Source organism: Oryx dammah, unplaced genomic scaffold (assembly GCF_014754425.2).
Source record: "Oryx dammah isolate SB20612 unplaced genomic scaffold, SCBI_Odam_1.1 HiC_scaffold_18, whole genome shotgun sequence".
Lineage (NCBI taxonomy): Eukaryota > Metazoa > Chordata > Mammalia > Artiodactyla > Bovidae > Oryx > Oryx dammah.
This window is the reverse complement of record NW_024070202.1, coordinates 69929559-69951606: the sequence shown is the minus strand read 5'-3', so window position 1 is coordinate 69951606 and position 22048 is coordinate 69929559. Positions and strand designations below refer to the sequence as shown.

General features: G+C 43.1%; 1 protein-coding gene across 1 annotated transcript in view; it reads left to right on the top strand.

Moving 5' to 3' along the window:
- The window catches only part of SNX10 (sorting nexin 10), a 66503-nt gene that overhangs the window by 13882 nt on the left and 30573 nt on the right, over positions 1–22048 (top strand). The window lies entirely within an intron of this gene.

Below are 22048 nucleotides of genomic sequence, written 5' to 3'. Positions count from 1 at the left end.
GTGAGCCTGATGCCCAGGTGTGCTCCCTGGATGTGGGACTGCTTCCTAGGCAGAGGGGCTCAGCTTCGCAGCAAAGCAGAGACTTTGGGCACTGTTGACTTCTTATTAGAATCACCAGGAGGAGTAAGTGGAGATGTTGGTGTTGTTCAGCTGCTCAGTCCGACTCTTTGAGACCCCCATAGACTATACAGTCCATGGAATTCTTCAGGCAAGAATACTGGAATGGGTTGCCATTTCCTTCTCCAGGGAATCTTCCCAACCCAGGGATCGAACCCAGGTCTCCCACATTGCAGGCGGATTCTTTACCAGCTGAGCTACCAGGGAAGCCTAAGAATACTGAGGTGGGTAGCCTATCCCTTCTCCAGGGGACTTTCCAGACCCAGGATTCAACCTGGGGTCTCCTGCACTGGCAGGTGGATTCTTTACCAGCTTACCCAGGGAAGCCCCATTCATCTGAGAGATACGTGATCTTGTTAGATCCTGTAAATGAATTCTTTCCTCCCCAAGGCTATAGTGTCACTCACCTGAGGCACTTTCCTTGGTTGGGAGGTTGCTTAACTGGACTTTTCAAGATTGCTTGGCCTGTCTGGTGGGACCTGCAACATCTCTAAATCTCTGGAAAAAATGTTCAGAGGAATTACATGCCTACTGAAAAGGGGCAGATAGTTTAGGCCTTATGTGAATTTAGGCTCTGCCAAACCAATGTGGCTAAATTCGTAATTTTCCTTTTTTTCCTGAGCATTCATGTAGCAAAACTCCATCTCCTGCTTTTCTCTACTTTTTCTCACCTCTTAAAGTTTGTTGTTCACTCGTGGCAAAAAAAAAAAACATTGTGAAATCAAGCCTATTGTTGAGTGATAATCAAAATCCTGAAACCCTGAGAACCTCACTATTTGACAAGTAACAAATATAATTTTCTTTTTGCTTTTTAAAATCTTTTTAGACTAAAATAGCTTGCCTGTGGATATTTTCCTTTCTCATAAAGAACTTAATGTTTCTACTGGCTTAGTATTTTTACATTGAGAGTGAGTGTAATGTGGGATGGTGCTGTATGACTTGCTTAAAAATACAATATTCTGAAATACTTGGGCTTTTCCTTGTGACAGTGGCTTGTGGAGAAGTACATAGATTTGGTAACTTTGTGTGTGTATGTGTGTATATATAGTTTCCTTTATTACAGTTGTTTTCAGTTTCACAATTGAGTGTTAAGATCCTAGCCTGTGAATGACATGTGATTCTGCTTAAAGTATTTTAAGAAAAAAGATATTCAAGGAAGGGATTGGAAAGCTAATTAAACTAGCAGGAAAAATAAAACAGAAGCCATATATAGTGAAAAATCAATCAGAAGAATCAGAAAAGCAGTTTATTGTTAATAATGTATTAACTGGGTTGATGAAGAGTCCATACCTCACTGCCCTCCTTCAGCTGCGAGGATGCTGCCGTGACCATCTCACCTCTGCGAGGCTTTGTACCTGAGATCCTCTTCGGTTCCGAAGACGACCTCGGTCGCAAGTGTTACAATGCCCATACATCAATGAACACTGGGCTGCCTGTGCTTCCTTAGTGCGGTGCCTGAGTGGCTGAGTGATTTCTGAGCACTGTTTTCTCCCATTTATTTGTTCAGTCAGTATAAATATATGTAGAGAACCCATTAATTACCTGGTCCCTTAAGGCAGAGATCTCCCTTTAGGCCAGAGATTCTAAATAAAGAACAGTGTGAGCTGTGTTGTCCCTGAGCCTACAGTTTGGTCGGGAGATAGACATTAACTCAATGCCTAAATGAATAAGGGTAAGAATCTCACTGAGATCAGAACCGCAGAGGAAGAGCTTGGTGCAGGGGAAGTGTAATGAGGGGGATTTGACTCTGCTGGAGGGAGTTAGGGGAAGCTCCCCAGAGATAGTGAGACGGGAACAGAGATCTGAAAAGGGAGTAGCAGTCATCTAGTGACAGATGGGTTTGAATTCCAGCATTGCCCCGGAGCAAGTGGGTGCTCTTGTGGTGGTTACTTTGAGCAAGTTACTTCCTCTCTCTAAGGCTTAGTATCTTCCTGTGTGAATTGGACAGTTGTGAGAATTAAATGAGACAGTGCACAGAATATACTCAGCATGCTGCCAGCATGCAGCTGATACTCATAATGATAGCTGTTTTATTTCTCTCTGTGCTTTCTGTTCATTTTCCTGGAAACTTTGAAAAGACACTTAAATCTTTCCTTGTTCTGGTTAGCAGGAGCTACTAAATAACTCCAGAATAGTTAACTTGGAAAATGGAAGCTAAGGGAGATTTAATGATGGTTTTCAGATAGGCCAAGTATCCTCAGCTTTGAAGCTAGGGGAAAGGCTTCTTATAGAGTCATTGGTGTGAAGTCACATTCAGGATGGGGCTACTTTGGAAGCCGTTGAATATACTAGGACTTTAAGATACATGAATTATTAGATCACATCTCCTCCATTTCCCTTGGCAGTCAACCATGAATAGCTAGGCTCATGTATGTTTTCTGTTCTGATACTGTATTCTGTTTGTTCAGTAATTTTTGCCATGATGTTTGTAGTTATTTATGGGTATTTATTATAGCTAAATGTACAAGGGTCTGTCTGCATCCTTTGAGAGAGGCAAGTCTTACTTTTTCTCTGATCTTTGGAGACCCACATGTATATACATATATCCAATCTAGCTTTTTACTCAAGTAATGCAATTTTTTGCACTTTCCATTGTTTTTACAAATATTTTGAAAAAAAAAAAAAGTACCAAGAATTTAGCCAGTGATCAAATTTAATTTTTATTGCACATTTGCTCTGTGCTTAAATTACTTAAATAATTTTCACAGTACCCTTATAAAATATTAAGAATGCTTTCCCCCTCTTCTATAAGAACATGTAGGCTCAAAGAGGTTAAGTAGCTTGTCCAAGGTCACACAGCCATCAGTGGCATAGTTGGGATTTGAACCCAGATGTGAGTGGCTCCAAACCTGAGCTCTAAACATTTTGTTGCTGCCTTTCAAGCTAAGTTTTTGAAGATGATCTAGCTGCTGTGTTAGCAAGGTAGGTGTGTGTCAGAAGATTTGTTATACATTATATAGTTAGGAGGAAGGCTTATGAAAAATGTTAGAGGCCTCTGAAGAGCATTGAGGAAGCTTACTGAATTTAGATTTATTCAGTGAATCAGAAGTAGATATTGTAGTAATGTCTTTCTAGGTTATTTTCCTGATAGTTGCAAACTTTGCTTTTGAAGTACAGGCTTTAAGGAGCATTAGTGTATAGCAACCAAAAATTAAATATGCTTATGAGTGGTAGGACTTTATACTTCAAATAAGATTTTCGTTTTCCCCTCATTCTTACCTCAATGCCTATGTTAATAACTTTACAGTCATTAGATCAATTATTGTTTGCTGCCTTAAATCTATTGGAGAACTACTTCACATTCATTTGGAAGCAAAGGGAGGATGCTTTATAAATAAAAGATATAAGGAATTCCCCAGCAGTCCAGTGATTAGGACACTGAGTTTACTCCACCAAGGGCCTGGATTCAATTCCTGGTCAAGGAACTAAGATCCCACAAACCACATGATGTGACCCTCCCTAAAAAAAATTTAGAGATGGGTGTAGACTCTGTGGGTGGAGTCAGAAAGGCGTATCAAGGAGACATTCAGCCAAAAAGCTGCTGGCTGTCAGCGCCTGATACTGCCGCAGACTGGGCAGAGCTCACTTCTGAACCGATTTGTTCTGCACTTCTTATTTTGTTTTCTGCTAGTGCAAATCCTGCTTCAAAAAGTATGTGTTGTTCTTGATCAGAACTAAATAAAAGTACAACCTGATGTGTCAGCTAAGGGAGAGAGAAATATCCAGTAGCTGGTGGAGAAGGGGGGCAAGCCAGAGCAGTCCCTTCTCCAGCCTTACTTTCCGTCCTAGTGACTGGTTTTTCCTGATTGAGCAAGAGGAATAACGATGACTGGGGTGAGGGGCTCTTGTTTATTTTATATATGCTTTATGTCCTTACAGGTTTATTTGATCTGTAGTTTCAAATCACAAAGGCAATATATTAAAAAAAAAGTTGTCAACAGTCCAGGAGTGTATAAAGTAAAAAATACGAAAATGGGTCCTTCTCCCCTGCCCCACATGCATGTGTATATATACAGGCATACATCCCCGTGCATATCAGGGTGTGTATACACATTTATGTCCATACTTAAACACTGGAATCACCCTGCCTGCTGTTCTGCAGTTTCCCCTTGGTCGTTTCCCCTTCGTGTGTCATGGACATGCCCCCTCCCCTCAGTACTTCCATGTTACCCTGTGTTTTGAACGACAAGGTTTTTGTGAATGGGGTTCACTTTGTTTAATCGCTCCCTTAGGAATGGGCATTCGGGTGGTCTCAATTTTTTAGCAATAAACATGACCACAGCGAGCAGACTCAGATGTGTGGCTTAGCGCCTAGGTGCTGGTCCTTCTCGAGGATCCCTTCCCATATGTAGGGATGCCAGGTCGAAGAGTGTGTGAGGTCCAGGCTTTGGAGCCAGTAATCCTGTGTTCTGGTCCAGATGGAGTGTGAACTCTGGCCTGACTCGGATAGAATCCTGTCTTGGTTTCCACCAAGGCAGGCAAAGCAGCGGCACCCGGAGCCCCCGAGCCTGGACAGAGCTAGTTAATGAGCATGATGCTTCTCCCCTCTGTTTCACCTTTTCCCAAACTTTATGCGGGTAACAGTTTTCAAATCTTGACTTCTGCTCACTCCAGGATGCCCTGAGAACAAGGCCAGTCACGGTTTTCTTTCCCACTCCCCAGCTGCCTACATCGTTTTCCTTCTTGGTGTTTTGTTAACCTTTGGACTTCTAAAAACTGCTGACAAGATCACAAGATTAGCCTTCTTTGAAACTGATTCCCACTGGGTTAGTTTAATTTGGTCAGTTTTGTGACGCCTTGTCCCAAGCTCTTTCCTGGCCAGACTACCTTGGTCAGGAATTCACCACAGCCTATGAATTCACGGCTGCCGCACTGACAGCTTCCACGATTTTGGTCACATACTGGGACACAGCGAAGAAGGCCGGCTGACCACTGGGCATCCTTGTGAGTTCATTGTCCTCACTTCTCTGGGTTCAACAATGACTTCTGTTAAGGGGCTAGACAAGTCACTTAAATTTTTCACTTATAATTTTTCAGGTAGTTTTTATATTGTTTGTTTGTTGTTTAGTCACTCAGTTATGTCTGACGCTTTGCAACTCTTTTTACTGTAGCCTGCCAGGCTCCTCTCTGTCCATGGGATTTCCCAGGTAAGAATACTAGAATGGGTTGCCATTTCTTTCTCCAGGGGATTTTCCTGACCCAGGGATTGAAGCCCCGTCTCCTGCATTGCAGGTGGGTTCTTTACCACTGGGCCACCAGGGAAGCCTGGTTTGATATTAGGGAGGGGTTATTTTTCTGGATGCATTGCCCATGCCAGTCTCCCTCAACTCCATCTCCCATCTCCTGCCCACCCTTCTCCCTGCTGTGATAGATGTCACTCATTGATTGAATGATTGATCCTGACCTTTCACTGTAGAGCCAGGGGCCCCCAGTGCTGCAGAATTAGAGTCAGTACAACTGTGGGCTTAGTAAAACCTCCAAGGGCCACAGTTGAGAAAGAGTACAGGGAATAGAGAGATGAATGATACGCATTTCTACGGAGTTCTTGGGTTTCTAAAATGATAGAAGAAAGTTAAGGCCTAGCACAGGATTGCCAACCTTTTGTTTTTTATATAAAGGGCATAAAAACCTCCTCAAAACAGATCAGATACGATTATTGTTTTCTTACAAAAGAGAGGCTTATTTTGATACCCTGAAAGTAGAAAAGACATAATCTAAAAATAAGGCAGAGTACTTTACATAGAAAGATTTTAGCTTTCTAGAAATTCAGTGCATTGTTTTCTTTTTCCCATTTTACTGTGGACCGTTAAAAATTTGGTCATGGACCTAAATGCCATTTAGAGACCCCTGTTATTTATTTCAGACTGCTAGAGGTTTTCTTTTTTTATATTTTGGTGGAGAGAACTACAAAGCAAAAATTTAATTCCTTTAATCCAGGTAATATTGTGTATTGGTGATGTGTTCTTGGATGAACATTTTATTTCATTAATTTCATTATTTGTGGATAATAGTAGTGGTTGATCATTTTGCAGAACAACACAAAGGGGTTAATCAGTTCAGTTCAGTCACTCAGTCGTGTCCGACTCTTTGCGACCCCATGAATCGCAGCACGCCAGGTCTCCCTGTCCATCACCAACTCCCGGAGTTCACTCAAACTCATGTCCATCGAGTGGGTGATGCCATCTAGCCATTTCATCCTCTGTCATACCCTTCTCCTCCTGCCCCCAATCCCTCCCAGCATCAGAGTCTTTTCCAATGACTCAACTCTTCACATGAGGTGGCCAAAGTACTGGAGCTTCAGCTTTAGCATCGTTCCTTCCAAAGAACAGCCAGGGCTGATCTCCTTTAGAATGGACTGGTTGGATCTCCTTGCAGTCCAAGGACCTCTCAAGAGTCTTCTCCAACACCACAGTTCAAAAGCATCAATTCTTCGGCACTTAGCTTTGTTCACAGTCCAACTCTCACATCCATACATGACCACTGGAAAAACCATAGCCTCGACTAGACGGACCTTTGTTGGCAAAGTAATGTCTCTGCTTTTGAATATGCTATCTAGGTTGGTCATAACTTTCCTTCCAAGGAGTAAGTGTCTTTTAATTTCATGGCCGCAGTCACCATCTGCAGTGATTTTGGAGCCCCAAAAAATAAAGTCTGACACTGTTTCCCCATCTATTTCCCATGAAGTGATGGGACCAGATGGCATGATCTTAGTTTTCTGAATGTTGACCTTTAAGCCAATTTTTTTCGCTCTCTTCTTTCTCTTTCATCAAGAGGCTTTTTAGTTCTTCTTCACTTTCTGCCATAAGGGTGGTGTCATCTGCATATCTGAGGTTATTGATATTTCTCCCGGCAATCTTGATTCCAGCTTGTGCTTCTTCCAGCCCAACGTTTCTCATGATGTACTCTGCATATAAGTTAAATAAGCAGGATGAGAATATACAGCCTTGACATACTCCTTTTCCTATTTGGGACCAGTCTGTTTGTTCCGTGTTCAGTTCTAACTGTTGCTTCCTGATCTGCATACAGCTTTCTCAAGAGGCAGGTCAGGTGGTCTGGTATTCCCATCTCTTTCAGAATTTTAGTACTTTTCAGATTGAATAGGTACCTGTTCTTATGGTGACTCTCTGTCCAGTGTCATTCATTCCTTCTAGTTATATGCTGTCCATCTGCTATTATGAGGTGGCTCTGGGGTGCAGCAGTGAACTAGCCAGAGTCTCTGCCCTCTTGGAGCCCACATCACAGGGACAGATACACCTATAAACAAATAACATAGATTCAGGTTGTGTTGAGTGCCGTAAGGAAAATAAAGTAGTGTGATTGGAAAGAGAATGACTTTGGGAGGAAACTTTCAGTTAAGGTGTTGCAGTAAAGATGACTCTGGTGACATTTGAGCTGAGGACACAATCAGAAAAGATCTAGAGAAAAATGTTTTAGAAAGAGGGACTAGTAGGTATAGAAGCCCTGAGATGGAATGAAGTTGGTACATATAAGAGATGGAGAGAAGGGCAGAGAGTAAAGGAGAGAGTAGAAGTAGGTAAAGTAGGAATGTAGGCTGGGATCAGACCACGGGGTTTGTAAGTGGGTGGGGAGCGGGGAGGCTTTTAAGTCATGGTCAGAGATTTGGAGTTTATTCTCATTGCAGTGGTCAGTGTTGGTGGACTTGAGGCAGAAGATCTGAATTTTGTATTGAGAGGTTCATTCTGCGTGTGTGGAGCATGGGTTGTATGGGCACAAGTGGAAAAGTCACACAGGCATGCTGGAATTGAATCCGGCAAGCCTTTAATCAGGGAAGAATGCAGAAATTGCTTAGTCTAGAGGGAAAGAGGGGACTCCCCTGTTCATAAAAATGGAGTTAGTGAAATTCCTCCTAATTACTAATTTTTTTGACTCTTCCTCACTTAGGTTGAAATTTCTCTTGAGATTTATACATTGGTCCTCTAGGTGAAGGTGAAGGTGAAGTCGCTCAGTCATGTCCGACTCTTTGCGACCCCGTGGATTGTAGCCCACCAGGCTCCTCTGTCCATGGGATTCTCCAGGCAAGAATACTGGAATGGGTTGCCATTTCCTTCTCCAGGGGATCTTCCCGACCCAGGGATCGAACCCAGGTCTCCTGCATTGCAGGCAGACACTTTAACCTCTGAGCCAAGTACCCCACAAATTCATTTCCTTTAAAGCTATCTTGCAGCCACCTAAATGTTCAACAGTAGAAGAAAGGTAACATTTACTCAGTGGAATGCTGTGACTTAACTATCTAGGAACATAGAATGCTATTTTTGTTGTAATGAAAATTGAAGAAAAGATCTAGGTTTGTGAAAACACTTGATTATGATGATAAAAAAATATGCACGTAAGAAAAAGTCAGCAAAGAAATATACCAAAACTGTGACGATTCTTTTGAACAGTGGATTATGCCAGGGTGACCAGAAATAACTTACCATTTAAACCACAATGCTTTTGAGCACTCTTAAAATGTGTGTGTATGTGTGTGTGTGCTATTAATGATTACAGAGTGACCCGTATAAGCCAGTACTGATTTGACTAACCCAGGTCATATGGTCATCCTAAGTATGGGTGGTAATTTTACTTCTCTGTTTTTCAGACTTCCTGAATTATACGTCTTTAAATTTAATTTGAACTAAAAAATGCAAAATAGTTCTTTTGCTTTAGAATATTTACTTTCAGAGGTCAGAGGGCATTTCTCTGGGCTCTCTTACTTAGTCTGTCCTCCTGACCATGGGGAAGGACCATCTTGGTCTCTTTCAAGCTGGGAGGCTTTGATGCTGTGATCATTTTTCCCCCTGAGGTTTTCAAGAAAGAAGGAACTAGAATAGCACTTGCAGATTCTAAGATGACCTTTTCCTGTGGTTGATGGATTATGACCACAGTAGGCTCAAAAATGACCCAAGGACTTGTTTGGATTATTTGGTAGACCTGGTCTTCTTTTTTTTTTTTTTTTTAATTTCCCAAAGAAGTTTTCAAATTAAAAGTTAGTTTTGGGGATCTGCCTTTTATTTTTTTCTGCTAAAGTGTTCCTAACAGAAATTTGTATTTGGCAGACTTGTGTATAACCTCATAGTAGTGAGGTGTAAGGGCTTCCCTGGTGGCTCAGCTGGTAGAGAATCCGTCTGCAATGCAGGAGACCCCGGTTCGATTCCTGGGTCAAGAAGATCCCCTGGAGGAGGGTATGGCAACTCACTGCAGTATTCTTGCCTGGAGAATCCCGTGGACAGTGGAGCCTGGTGGGCTACAGTCCATGGGGTCGCAAAGAGTTGGACACAACTGAGTGACTAAGCACAGCACAGCACAATGAGGTGTAAAGGTGACAATGTATTGGACACTTACAGCACCAGGAAAAAAATCAGAGAGGACTTTTAAAAATAGGGTAATCTTTTCAAACTAAATATGTATTAGGATCAGTGCCACAGCTTCCCTGGTGGCTCAGTGGTAAAGAATCTGCCTGCTAATGTAGGAGACACGGGTTTGATTCCTGATCCAGGAAGATCCCACATGCCGTGGAACAACTAAGCCTGTGCGCCACAACTATTGAGACTGTGCTCTAGAGCCTGGGAACCGCAGCTGCTGAAGCCTTCATGTCCTATAGCCCGTGCTCCACGGCAGGAAAAGCCACCACAGGGAGAAGCCCACACGATTCAGCTAGAGAGTAGCCCCTGCTCTGTGCAACTAGAGAAAAGCCCACACGGCAATGAAGACCCAGCACAGCCAAAAGCAAATAAATAAAATTATCTTAAGTAATTAAAAAAATCAATGCCAAGGGATCATGGCACTGATATTATCTCCATGGAATATGGGGGAGTTAACGGTAAAACCTTGAACCAGTCAGTTATTCCTTTGCCTTTTCCACGTTCAGATGCAAGAAAACGAAACACCTTGGTTAAGAAAACGGTGAATGTGTTCCTCCAACTTCTCACTACCTTGTGGAGGAGGGAGGAACCTGATCAGACAAGACAGGCCAACGGCCTGGACCAGGTGATGGGAAGCCGCCTGTCTAGTCCCACCTTTCCCTGGAGTCCCACTTTCCACCACCTCTTCATCCCAGCCACAATGAGCCACTTCCTGTTCTCCAAAGTGATTTGTAACTTCTTGCTTCTCTGGGTGATCAGACCACTCCTCCCACCTGGAACCCACCTCTGGCATCTCACCTCCATCATCAGGGCAACATGGACATGGCAGCAAGACCACCTGGGCTCAAATCTCAATTCTTTTGCTTAGTAGCTGTATGACCTTTGACAAATTACTTGTTACCTTCTTGGTACTTATGTTTTCTTAAGTCTAAAATGGCACTAATATTCACATCTACCTCATAGAATTTTTTATGAGGATACATGTAAAGTGCTTAGCACAGTGACCGTTGGCAGAAGGACTCTCTGGGTGTTGATTATTATCATTATCTTTTGAAGTCTGGCCCTTCCTTTAAGCCTGTGCCCATTAACCAACATAGGATTTAGGGACTGCAGACCTAGGTTTGAGTCTGAGCCCTGCCCCTATGTGTTGGATGGCCTTGGGTAGTTATCTTTCAGTAACTTCTTTGAATGTCGATTTCCCCATCTGGAGCACAGTATATCACATGGTTTCTGGGTGAGTCATGTGTGAAGCATATATAAAGTGCCCAGTTTCATCCTTGACACCTGGAAGACAATCTCTATATTTTCTGCCCCTCCCCCGCTATAGCACTATGTCACCTGATACCTTGTACCTGCTTGGCTGCATTTCTTCCACTAGATTATATCTTTTTTAGTTTTCTTTGTTTCTACACAGCATTCATTGATTCTTTTGTTTAGTTTCCTCACTCATCTGTTCACTCAATCGTTTTCTTTATTTATGCATTCTCTTTCATTTGTTCAAAAATCATTTATTAGCACTTGCTAAGGGTGACCAGCCCAGGAATCTACCATTGTTCCAGCTCGAGTCCAGGATAGAAGTGTCGAGAGCCTGAATTAGGCTAGAGACATTGGAGGCTGTAAGCAGGGAATGGGCTTTAGAGAGACAGGATGGTCAGGGCTTGTTGACCAGCTGGATTTGTAAAGTAAGGGAAAGGAAGCAATCAAAGATGGTGTCTGGGATTCTTGCTTGAGTCAGTGTGTGGATACTGACACCATTACCTAAGACGGATGGCATAAGAGGAGGGAGAACTGGCTGTGTTCTGGGGGCGGGCAGGAAGAGGTGGCATGCGACAGCCAGCCTGGATGGGACACAGTCAGTTTGAGGTGCCTGAAGGATGTCTGGACGGGGATGTGCACAAGGAGGTTCTGATTGTGGCCTCCTTTGGGTGTGAGATGGGGGTGGTGACTGAGACCGAGAACGAGTGTGGAGCAGCAGAGACGAGGCCCTGGTGACCCTTTGGGAATTGTCCTGATTAAAGCAGAAGGTGAGTGTGAGTCTGTGGCTTCTGCTGGGAAGCCATGCGTAGTGCCTCACCACAAAAACTGCTCAGGTCCCCCACCAAGCGCAGGCCACTCACCATCTGCCAGTTAAGACCAGCCTCTGGTGTCAGTGTGGAGGTGGGGAGAAGAACACCCTCTTCCCCACCAGGACCTCACTCATCACCTGCAGGGCCTGAGCTACTGTGAGTGTCTGTCTTCTTCCCCTGAAGCATGTCTCACAGAACCTTTCTCTTAAAAAAAAAAAAAAAAACAAAAAAAAACTTTATTTATTTATTTTAAAATGCATTTATTTATTTTAGCTGTACTCTGCGGCCTGTGGGATCTTAGTTCCTTGATTAGGGATTGAATATGTGCACCCTGCATTGGGAGCACAGACCACCAAGAAGTCCTGAACCTTTCTTGAATAGATAGATGCCGTGGTCCTTTTCTCCTAGCAGCCGTGGGTCATTGCTTACTCTCTTGTCCAGTTGGATGTGCACAAAGGGGGAAGCACACCAACAGCCACTTCCTCTCATACCTCCCTCTGCTGCTGCTCTGTGTCTGGGCCACCACCATCTGTGAGCTGTGCCACATCAGTAGCCTCCCAACAGACCTCCCTGCTTCTGCTCTGGCCCCTGATAGTCTGTAACAGTCAGATTATGTCTCTCACCTGCTGGAAATGCCCGCAGGGTGTCCAGATTCTTCACTAAGGTCCACAGGGCGCCTGCCTCCCTTTCTGAGCCCCCCTCTGTCTTCCACCAACTCCATCCCCATGGCTTCCTTGGCTCCAGGTAAGCCAGGCTTGTTCTGCCTTGGGACTTTGGCACAAGGCGATTGCTCCTCCTGGAGTGTTTAAAAATTGAAGTATAATTGATGTACAGTGTTATATGTTACAAGTGTACAATGTAGATTCACAATTTTTAAAAGCTGCTGCTGCTGCTGCTGCTAAGTCACTTCAGTCATGGCCGACTCTGTGCGACCCCAGAGACGGCAGCCCACCAGGCTCCCCCATCCCTGGGATTCTCCAGGCAAGAACACTGGAGTGGGTTGCCATTTCCTTCTCCAGTGCATGAAAGTGAAAGTGAAGTTGCTCAGTCGTGTCATGACCCCATGGACTGCAGCCTACCAGGCTCCTCCGCCCATGGGATTTTCCAGGCAAGAGTACTGGAGTGGGTTGCCATTGCCTTCTTCTATGCTCCATTTATAGTTATTATAAAACATTGATTATATTGCCTATGTTGTACAATATATCCTTGTGGCTTATTTATTTTGTACCTAATAGTTTGTACCTCTGAATCCTCTACTCCTGACCTTCTCCCTTTCCTCTCTCTAATGGTAACCATTAATTTGTTCTTTATATCTGTGATTCTGTTTCTTTTTTGTTATTTTCACCATGCTGTGCTAAGTCACTTCAGTTGACTCTGACTCTGCAACTCTGTGGACCGTAGCCCGCCAGGCTCCTCTGTCCGTGGGATTCACTAAGCAAGAATACTGGAGTGAGTTGCCATTTCCTTCTCCAGGGGATCTTCCTGACCCACGGGTTGAACCCATGTCTTAGGTCTCCTGCATTGGCAGGAGGGTTCTTTGCTGCTAGCGCCACCTGGGAAGTCTGTTATATTCACTGGTTTTGTATTTTTTAGATTCTGTGTATAAGTGATATACAGTATTTGTCTTTCTCTGTCTGGCTTATTTCATTAGCATAATATCCTCTGAATCCATCCATGTTTTGCAAATGGCAAACTTTCATTCTTTTTCTATGGATGAGTTGTCCATTTATTGGATAACTCTCCTTCTTCTCCCACTCTGATGTAAGTAAACCCAGGACCTGGTCATTTTCCCATCTCTGATGTCTACCGCAGTGCCGGGTCTTTCCTAGACTGATGGACTAGCCAGGCCTTCCCCTCTACACTGGGGTGAGAGGAACCCGAGCTTAGTTGTTGGGGAAGGATAAGGGACTAGTGAAAAGAAAGAAGCTGGAGTTATTAAGGAGGTGGAATAGTTGATGGACTAACGTATTGAAGAAGGTAGGGAAGATAATATCATGAAGACAGGGAAGAGTTTTATGTTTTTTTTTTTGAGACTAAGAGAAGTGGGTGAATGTATGGGTAGATTTCAAGGTAGCAGAGGACCAATATGAAAAGTATAAACCTGATGGTCTTACTATTTGATGAAGTGGGAGGTACAGTTATTAGATGACATAGGAGTAGACCAGGAGGAGGAGGCTGCTGGATGAGATATAATGGTCTGAAGCTGCTGGATGAGCGGAGGGACTCCTGAACCCTGGAGGATCCCACCTAGGCTGGAACTCAGAACCTGGAGATGGAGCCTGTCACAGAAATGACTGGATTTTTCTTCGATAGTGAACAGGACAAGAGAGAAGTGGAGGAGACAGAGGCTATGTTGATCCGTGTTTGGGGGACTGCCAGATAAAAGGGGCTGTGTGTCAATGGAACAGGAAATAAGGATGTTGGAGGGGAGAAAACTTGAATGGTGAGGAAGTGAAGTCCGGAGCAGGAATAAGAGGGTAGGATCAAAGCTTCTGGTGGCTTTCCATTCAAGTGGAAGAGCAAATTGTATGACAGTGAGAAAGTGAGAAAAGGAAGGGTTGGCTGTGGTGGTCAGAGGAGGCTTTTAGTGTTCTGTTTCAAAGAGCAGTTCCTGGTTGGGATGTGGCCACATGATTGATAAATTACTGATAAACAAAGGATTAGGTTACAGGAATGAAGAGGAACAGGCTAATAGGGTGAGACCAGGGACCATTAGGTCATACTGTGAATGAGGTCCTCCTTGGAGGGATCAGGAAAAAGTGGCGGGAAACACACAGAGGAGGCCTCTAAAAATGGAGAGATGAGGATCAGGAGTCTGGGGAGAAGGAACTGATGCTGGGAGGTGAGGAGAAGGGAGTTGGATCCTATGCCTAGGTTCTGGGTGCTTCTTGGTAGTTATTATCTGGAGATGACAATGACCATGGAAATTTGGTTTCGCCTCATCTTGAGAAATGGGAGTGCTGAGGACACGAGCAGCCTCAACCTGGGAGGGTTACAGGGAAGAAGAGAGTGGAGAAGCCAGGACTAAGCTCAGCTAAAGCTGCTGAGATAATGCAAGTGTGAGACATTTGCTGGCTTGGGATTGAGGGTTCCTGGGGCATGGTGGAAGACAGGGTTAGAAGAAGAGATGGCAAAGGTGGGAGGGGGTCAGAACCAGGTAGGGATGAGGAAACCACAAGGGCTGGGAGAGATGGTGCCTGGAGGGTCTTTCTCTTGGCAGATGTGGTTTGCAGGATGATTGACACTAGAGGTGTGAATGAAGGGTTTTAGATAGTACTCTACTGTTTTTTTATAATAGCTTTGCCGTGATATCTGCATACTGTACAGTTTCCCAATTAAAATATACAATTCAGTGGTTTTTAGTGTCTTCATAGATAGGTGCAGCCATCACCACAGTCAATTTTAGAATATTTTCATTACTTCATTTCATTGTCCTTTAGGTATCACCCTTTGTAACCCCCATCTCCATTCTTTCACCCACTGTCCCCCGCCCCAAGCCTTAAGCAACCCCAAATCTCTTTTCTGTCTTTATAAAGTTCTCTATTCTGGATTTTCACGTGAGTGGAAGTTGCATAATATGTGCACTTTTGTGACTGGCTTCTTTTCACTTACTATGATGTTTTCAAGATTTATTTCTGTTGTAGCTTGTGTCAGTATTTCATTCTTTTTTATTGTCAGATAATATTCTGTTATATAGATATACCACACTTTGTTTACCCATTTGTCCATTACTGGACATTTGGGTTGTTTACACTTTTTCACTGTTATGAATAATGCTGATATTTATATACCAGTTTCTTTGTGGACATTTGTGTCATTTTTCTTTTAAGTATATACCTAAAACGCAATTGCTGGGTCAAATGGTAACTCTGTTTAATTGTTTGAGAAAATACGAGTGTTTTCCTAAGGGGCTGTACCATTTTATATTTCCACCAGCAATATATGACAGTTTCAATTTCTCCACATTCTTGCCAACATTTGTTATTATCTGACTTTTTTATTCTAGCCAGCCTAATGGAAATGAAGTGGTATCTCACTGTGGTTTTGATTTGCTTTCCCCAGTGATTAATGGCATCTAGCATCTTTTCATGTGTTTATTGTCCATTTGTATATCTTCCTTGGAGGAATGTCTATTAAGGATCCTTTGCCCATTTTTAAAGTAAGTCTTTTTAGTATTTATTTTACAGCTTTATTGAGGTACAGTTGACAAATTTTTAAAATGTACAGTACAGTGGTATATGTATACATTGTGAAAGGATTCCCCCATTGAGTTAATTAACACACCCATCATCTCACTTATTTACCTTTTATTTTTTGGTGAGAACATATAAATTCTATTCTCTTAGAAAATTTCATTTATACTGTGCCTGTTTTACTTTAGATCCTTAAGTCTTTTTATTACTGAGTTGTAAGAGTTCTTTATATATTCTGAATACAAGTTCCTTATCAGATAAATGACGTGCAGATATTTTTTCATTCTGTGCTTTGACTTTCACTTTCTTGATGGTATCCTTTGAAGCACAAAACTTTAATTTTCATGAAGTCTGTTTTTTTCTTTTGTTGCTCATACTTTTGGTATTATATCTAAGAATCCTTTGCTAAATCTGAGGCCATGAAGATATTTACCTGTTTTCATCTAAAAGTTCATAGTTTTTGCTCTTAACACTTGGGTCTTTGGTCCATTTTGAATTAGCTTTTATATATAGCATAATGTAGGGGTCCAACTTAATTCTTGGCTAGCCTCTTGTCCCAGGAGTATTTATGAAAAAGACTGTTCTTTCCCCATTGAATGGTTTTAGCACCCTTGATGTAATCAGTTGATCATAGAGGTATGGGTTTATTTCTGGACTCTCAGTTCTATTCCGTGGATCTATTTGTTTATCCTTGTGCCAGTCCCACACTGTCTTGAGTACTATTGCTTTGTAACAAGTTTTGAAATCAGGACGTAAGAGTCCTCTTACTTTTTTCTTCTTTTTCAGGGTTGTTTTGGCTGTTCTGGGTTCCTTGCAATTAGATAGGAATTTTAGAATTGCTTTGTCAGTTTTTACCAAGAATTCATCTGGGATTCCTATATAGATTGTATGAATTTGTCAAATAGTTTGGGGGAGAATTGACATATTAACAATTGAAGTTTTCCAATCCATGAACATGGGATGTTTTTCCATTTATTTAGATCTTTAATTTCTTTGAATAGTGTGTTGAGTTTTCAGACTACGTTTTGCACTTTTGATACATTTAATCCTAGGCATTTTATTCTTTTTTTAAAAAACGTATTTATTTATTTGCCTGTGCTAGGTCTCAGTTGCAGCACAAAGGATCCCAGGTCCCCTGCATTGGGGAGTGCAGAGTCTTAGCCACTGGACTGCCAGATATTTTTTCTTTTGATGCTACCCATCAGGTAGTATTTTGATGGGAAGTCCTGTTATCAAGTGAAGGGGTAGAGTGAGTGGAGAGTTGAAAAAATGCCTCTCCAATTGTTGACAGGAGAAAAGAGCAGGGCATTTTCTATTCTTCTTCAGGAGGCTGTGTGCCTAGGTCTTTCATGGTCCTGTGGCAGGGCGCTGAGGGGATACATCAGCCTGGAAAGAGCTCCATATAACCAAGAGCGCATGGTTTTGTGCTGTGGGGGATGGGAGTGAGTAGGTGAAGTCTGATCGCTTTTGGTTAATAGAAATGCAATCCAACTGGACTAACTCACATTAAATATTTAAATTACTAATACGCCTCCCCCAACTTCTGAGATTTATCAGCTTTTTCTACAAGGGGAAAATGAGTAGACCAGATGAATCACTAATTAGGAGAAACTTAGTAGCATTAAAGAGGAAGGAGACTGTTCGGGAAGTGTGAAAAATATTTTCGGATTTGATCTGGGAAGTTAGGGTTGTTTTGAAGAGAGAGGATGTCACAGCACAAGTTAGGAAGTCCAGTATTGCCTGCTTGTCTGCTCTAGTGGTCACCTCCTCTCTCCTTCATCTGCTTTTTATGACTTTCCCCCTTGAACTCTGTTTATCCTGGTTGTATTTTGCTATCCCTCAGTGACTCTCCTTAGCATGTGTATGAAGGGAAGGAGAGGTCACGCACATGCTTGTGTCTGGAGCATCCGTAAGTCAAAGGTAGCACTTATCCTAAAGGCCTCCAAAATAGTTGTGAGGCTAAAATATTATATGTATATATATATTTTTTTTCTTGTTTCTGGATTTCAGACCCTACGTTTGCCCTAGTGTCATACTTATGACCATAATTGGAACCCATTGTAGAGATTATGTCTTAGAGATTAGCAATTAAGTGTTTCATTATTTTATGTATTATGAACCAGTAATTTTTTTAGACTGCTCATTCTCTTTAGACTCATTAGAAAAGACTCTGATGCTGGGAAAGATTGAGGGCAGAAGGATAAGGGGGTGACAGAGGATGAGATGGTTGGATGGCATCACCAACTCAATGGGCATGAGTTTGAGTAAGCTCTGGGAGATGGTGAAGGACAGGGAAGCCTAGCATGCTGCAGTCCATGGGGTCGCAAAGAGTCAGACATGACTTAGCGACGGAAAAACAGCCACCCTCTTTAATATATTTGTGAGTATTTGCGTGATAAATGCTGGGAAAATTTAATGGTAATTTTGTCTTTCCAGACAAAAAAATGATAATTTTTGTCTTTAACTGAATTTCATATTTCATCTTATTTTTCCATTTGAGTTTTGCCTTTATAAAGCTCTAAGATCAGACTGAGGAAGAGCAACGTGCATCTGTTTTACGGATGGTTCTGCACACCTTGCTGGCCCTCCTCAAAAGTGCATGGACGCCCCACTTCTGTCCATTCTCATGTTTTGGTGCAGCTCTTTTTTCTTTTTTGTTGAGCTCTTTTGGTTACATGAATTGCTATCTCCCTCAAGCTCAAGCAAGAGGTTGTTTATCATAAGGATGCTGTTGTGGGAACCGGAGACCCTGGGCACTTAAGCCCCTGGGGAAGTAAGACCTCTGAGTTATGGTGCCGGTGCAGGCAGCCGTGTGCACATCAGCAGCTGAAGTTGGCTTCTGCAACCCAGCTTTTCTGGTGGCCAGTTTCTTTAATATCTCAAGAGATCTTTTATCTACCTCACGACTTCTGTTTAAGTATAAGCTCTGGTCTGCAGAACTCCAGTTAAAGCACTGTTATCTTTCCATTTTTGCACCATCATTTCCTAGCTTCAGGACCCAGAGAGCTGCCAAGTCTTGGTGTTTCCTACTTCAGATGCAGAGAGGAAGCCGGTGCCAGCCCTCCCTGCTTTCCACGCCAGGCCACGCCTCTGGCACCTGGCTACCCTAGGGATGGGCTTCTCTGGAGTCCGATGCCCATCCCTGAGGCTGTTTTCTGTGTCTGAGGAGGGCCCCCCAGGTGATAGGAAACAGGGTACCTGTAGAGCCACCCCCTGCAGCAAGACCTTGGCCAAGAACTTCCCCCGGAGGAAGGAAGGACTGTGCCCTCCACTCCTATCCCCACCTGCAGTCCCCACTGCAGACCTGCAAAGGACATAGGTGCCAACAAGAGTTGCTCTGGGGAAAACTGGCACTGAATTAAACCTTGAATTTTAAATAACCCCACTGATGGTATATCCTTAAATAGATGAAAATAAGAAGTCAGTGATTTTTTTTTTTTGAATAGAAAGCTTGCTGAACATTGTAGGAGGAAATGAAACAAACACAGAAAGTGAAATTAACTGAGCTATTCCCCCCTCCCCCCCACAAAGGAGGAATAAGAAAAGTAATCAAACACATTATTTTATTTTCTTTTTAAAAGTATATAATTTTCTTTTTTCCCCCCACTTTATTGGTGTGTCATGTGTTGTAAAGGTAGCATCTCTTCCTACATTTGAATCTGCTATTTATTTAACATGAAGTAAAAACTTCTATAATTTGTGTTTGAATCATTATTTCTTCTGTAGAATAACAAAAATGCAACCAAGTATTGATACATTTTACGGATCTAATTTGCATATTGAACGACTCATGAATCTGTCAGCATTCCACCTAGCAAGCAGAGAGGAGCTCCAGAGGCTTGCAGAGAGGGAGAGGTTTTCAAAGGCAAGACAAAGAAGCCATAAACAAACAAAAGGATTATTTCTGGTTTAGGTAACCTCCCTGGGGGGACAGACGGGGATTACCTCATCTTCCTTTGGGGGATCGAAAGAGCGACCTCATTGGTGCTGACTAGAAAATTCCACACTGATTAGGATTGCACTCTTGGGAAAGGTTGTAACGGCAGTGCGTGCTGAGTCTCTTCAGTCGTTTCAGACTCTTTTCAACCCTATGGACTGTACCGCACCAGGCTCCTCTGTCCATAGGATTCTCCAGGCAAGAATACTGGAGTGGGTTGCCATTTACTCCTTCAGGGGATCTTCCCGACCCAGGGATCAAACCCTAGTCTTCTGTGCCTCGGGTTTTTTACCACTAGCACCAGCCTTGTAATGGTAGACTAGTAAGGAATTAAGTCTTGGTTTGAGCACAAGTAGCTCCATGTTGGGCCTGTCATCTCTTTTTTTTAACACTTCTGATAGAATTATGGTGTTTATTTTTAAATGACTATTACTTCATAAAGTGTAAAATTTGGAAAAATTCAAACAATATGGAAGTGTATCAGTGGAAAATAAAGCTCTTTGCCCCCTAACCACACCCCTATCCCACTATCCAGTTTTAAAATATTAAAGCTTGACCATGTGTTCTCTGTGATGTTTTGGGACAGGTTTAAACTACTTAGCTTCCTATTTTGACAGTTTGACTTAGTCTTTAGCATCTCAGGGTAGCCAATGCCCCATGGGAATTGCAGAGTCCCTCTGCCTTGGCTAGGAGAAGTTGGAAAACTCAAGCCCTTTGGAGAGAATTAAATTAAGACCCAAACTTTGAACCATTTGTCTATATCACACAGTTATGAAGGCAGCCTTGGGCAATGAGAAGACAGGGGTTGGGAAGTGGACTTGCCCTCTCTCCCTTCCTTTGTGACCTGGGGCAACTTAACCCTTCTTCTGTTTTCTTACTTGTAAAGTGTGTGCTTAGTCGCTCATCCATGTCCAGCTCTATGTGACCTCATGGACTGTAGCCCACCAGACTCCTCTGTCCATGGAATTCTCCAGGCAAGAATTCTGAAGTGGATTGCGATTTCCCTCTCCAGGGGAATCTTCCCAACCCAGGTCTCCTTCATTGCAGGCAGATTCTTTACTGTCTGAGCCACCAGGGAAGCCCTGTAAAGTAAGGACATTTAAATCTCTTCCACAGGATGGTTGTGAAGTTTACACAAGGAAACACAGAATGCTTTGTTGGAGAAATTCAGCCAGTTGGGGAGACAGAGAATATACAAAGGTTGTGATGCAAGTGAGGTTAATGCCAGCAGGGAATCGCGTAATTCACTGTGTAATAGGGGCCAAGAGCTGGGGCAAGAGCTGGTAGGTTTTTTCTGGGCAGCATCTTGGAAGAGGAGTGGGACTTGGCAGGAGGATCTGGAAGGGGTCAAGAACCCGCCCAATCATTGTTTCAGCCAAATCCCCAGATGGATGCAACCCATGGCCTACTTCTCAGGTGATGCAGAGATTCCTTCAATAACCAAAACTCTTTGAGCTGCTCCTCCTTCCAGCCTCTGCCCCTTTGCTCATCCCAGTCCCTCTGCTTAAAATGCCTTTTTCCTGTTACCTTCTGGGCTAAATCACACCACTGTTTAGGCCTCAGCTTAAGTACTTTCTCAGTAAAACTTTCCCAGGTGACATTCCCCCACCTCCCTATTTAGGTTTGCTCTCCTCCTGCAGGAGCTCTTTCCTCTGTCTGCTCTGGGTTCTCTCCTCCCCAGCACCACGTGGGACTGGAGGCCAGAGCTGGTGTTCTTGCTTCCTCGTATTCCCTAGGGTTCCAGGGACGTTTTTAGAGATTCAGGAAATACTTGTGGATGATAATCATTTGGAAAAATGAGGTCAGATGTACTTTATCAGAATAAAGGCAGATTCTGACTTTGCAGTCATAGCCATCTTTCCTTTGTAAAGTGCACGTGCATGTCTATAGTCGGGGGATTTAATTTTTTGGGGGGGATGTGCGGGAAGGGGCAAGGAGTAGGTGTTAACTCAAATGAGCTGTTGTAATAAATGAGGGTTTAAGGAACAATAGACAATCCTAGGGACATGAAAGGTCTGGAATCAGCTGATAGGCTGCCTGCATTGACTGTGGGTCAGAGTCAAGGTTCCAACCTTTGTCCTTCTTGAGGCCACACCATCTCTTATCTGAACTCAGAGTAGTTTAAATGTCAAAGGAATGGGCTGTTGATAGTGATACAGGGTTGATAGTGAAACTGTCAGGGCCATTCTCAGTGGTGGATCTCTGGGTATCTTTTTCATTCTCTCCATCTCAGTGCTAACCAGCATGCCCTGCTGTGCCTCATGGCCCCTCTGCTCCCTGACATCTCCAGCCCCTTCTGATTTTCCCAAGATTTTGACTCTGGCCTGACTCTGCCTCATCTTCAGTTCGAAGGCCTGCCATCATCCAGCTGCC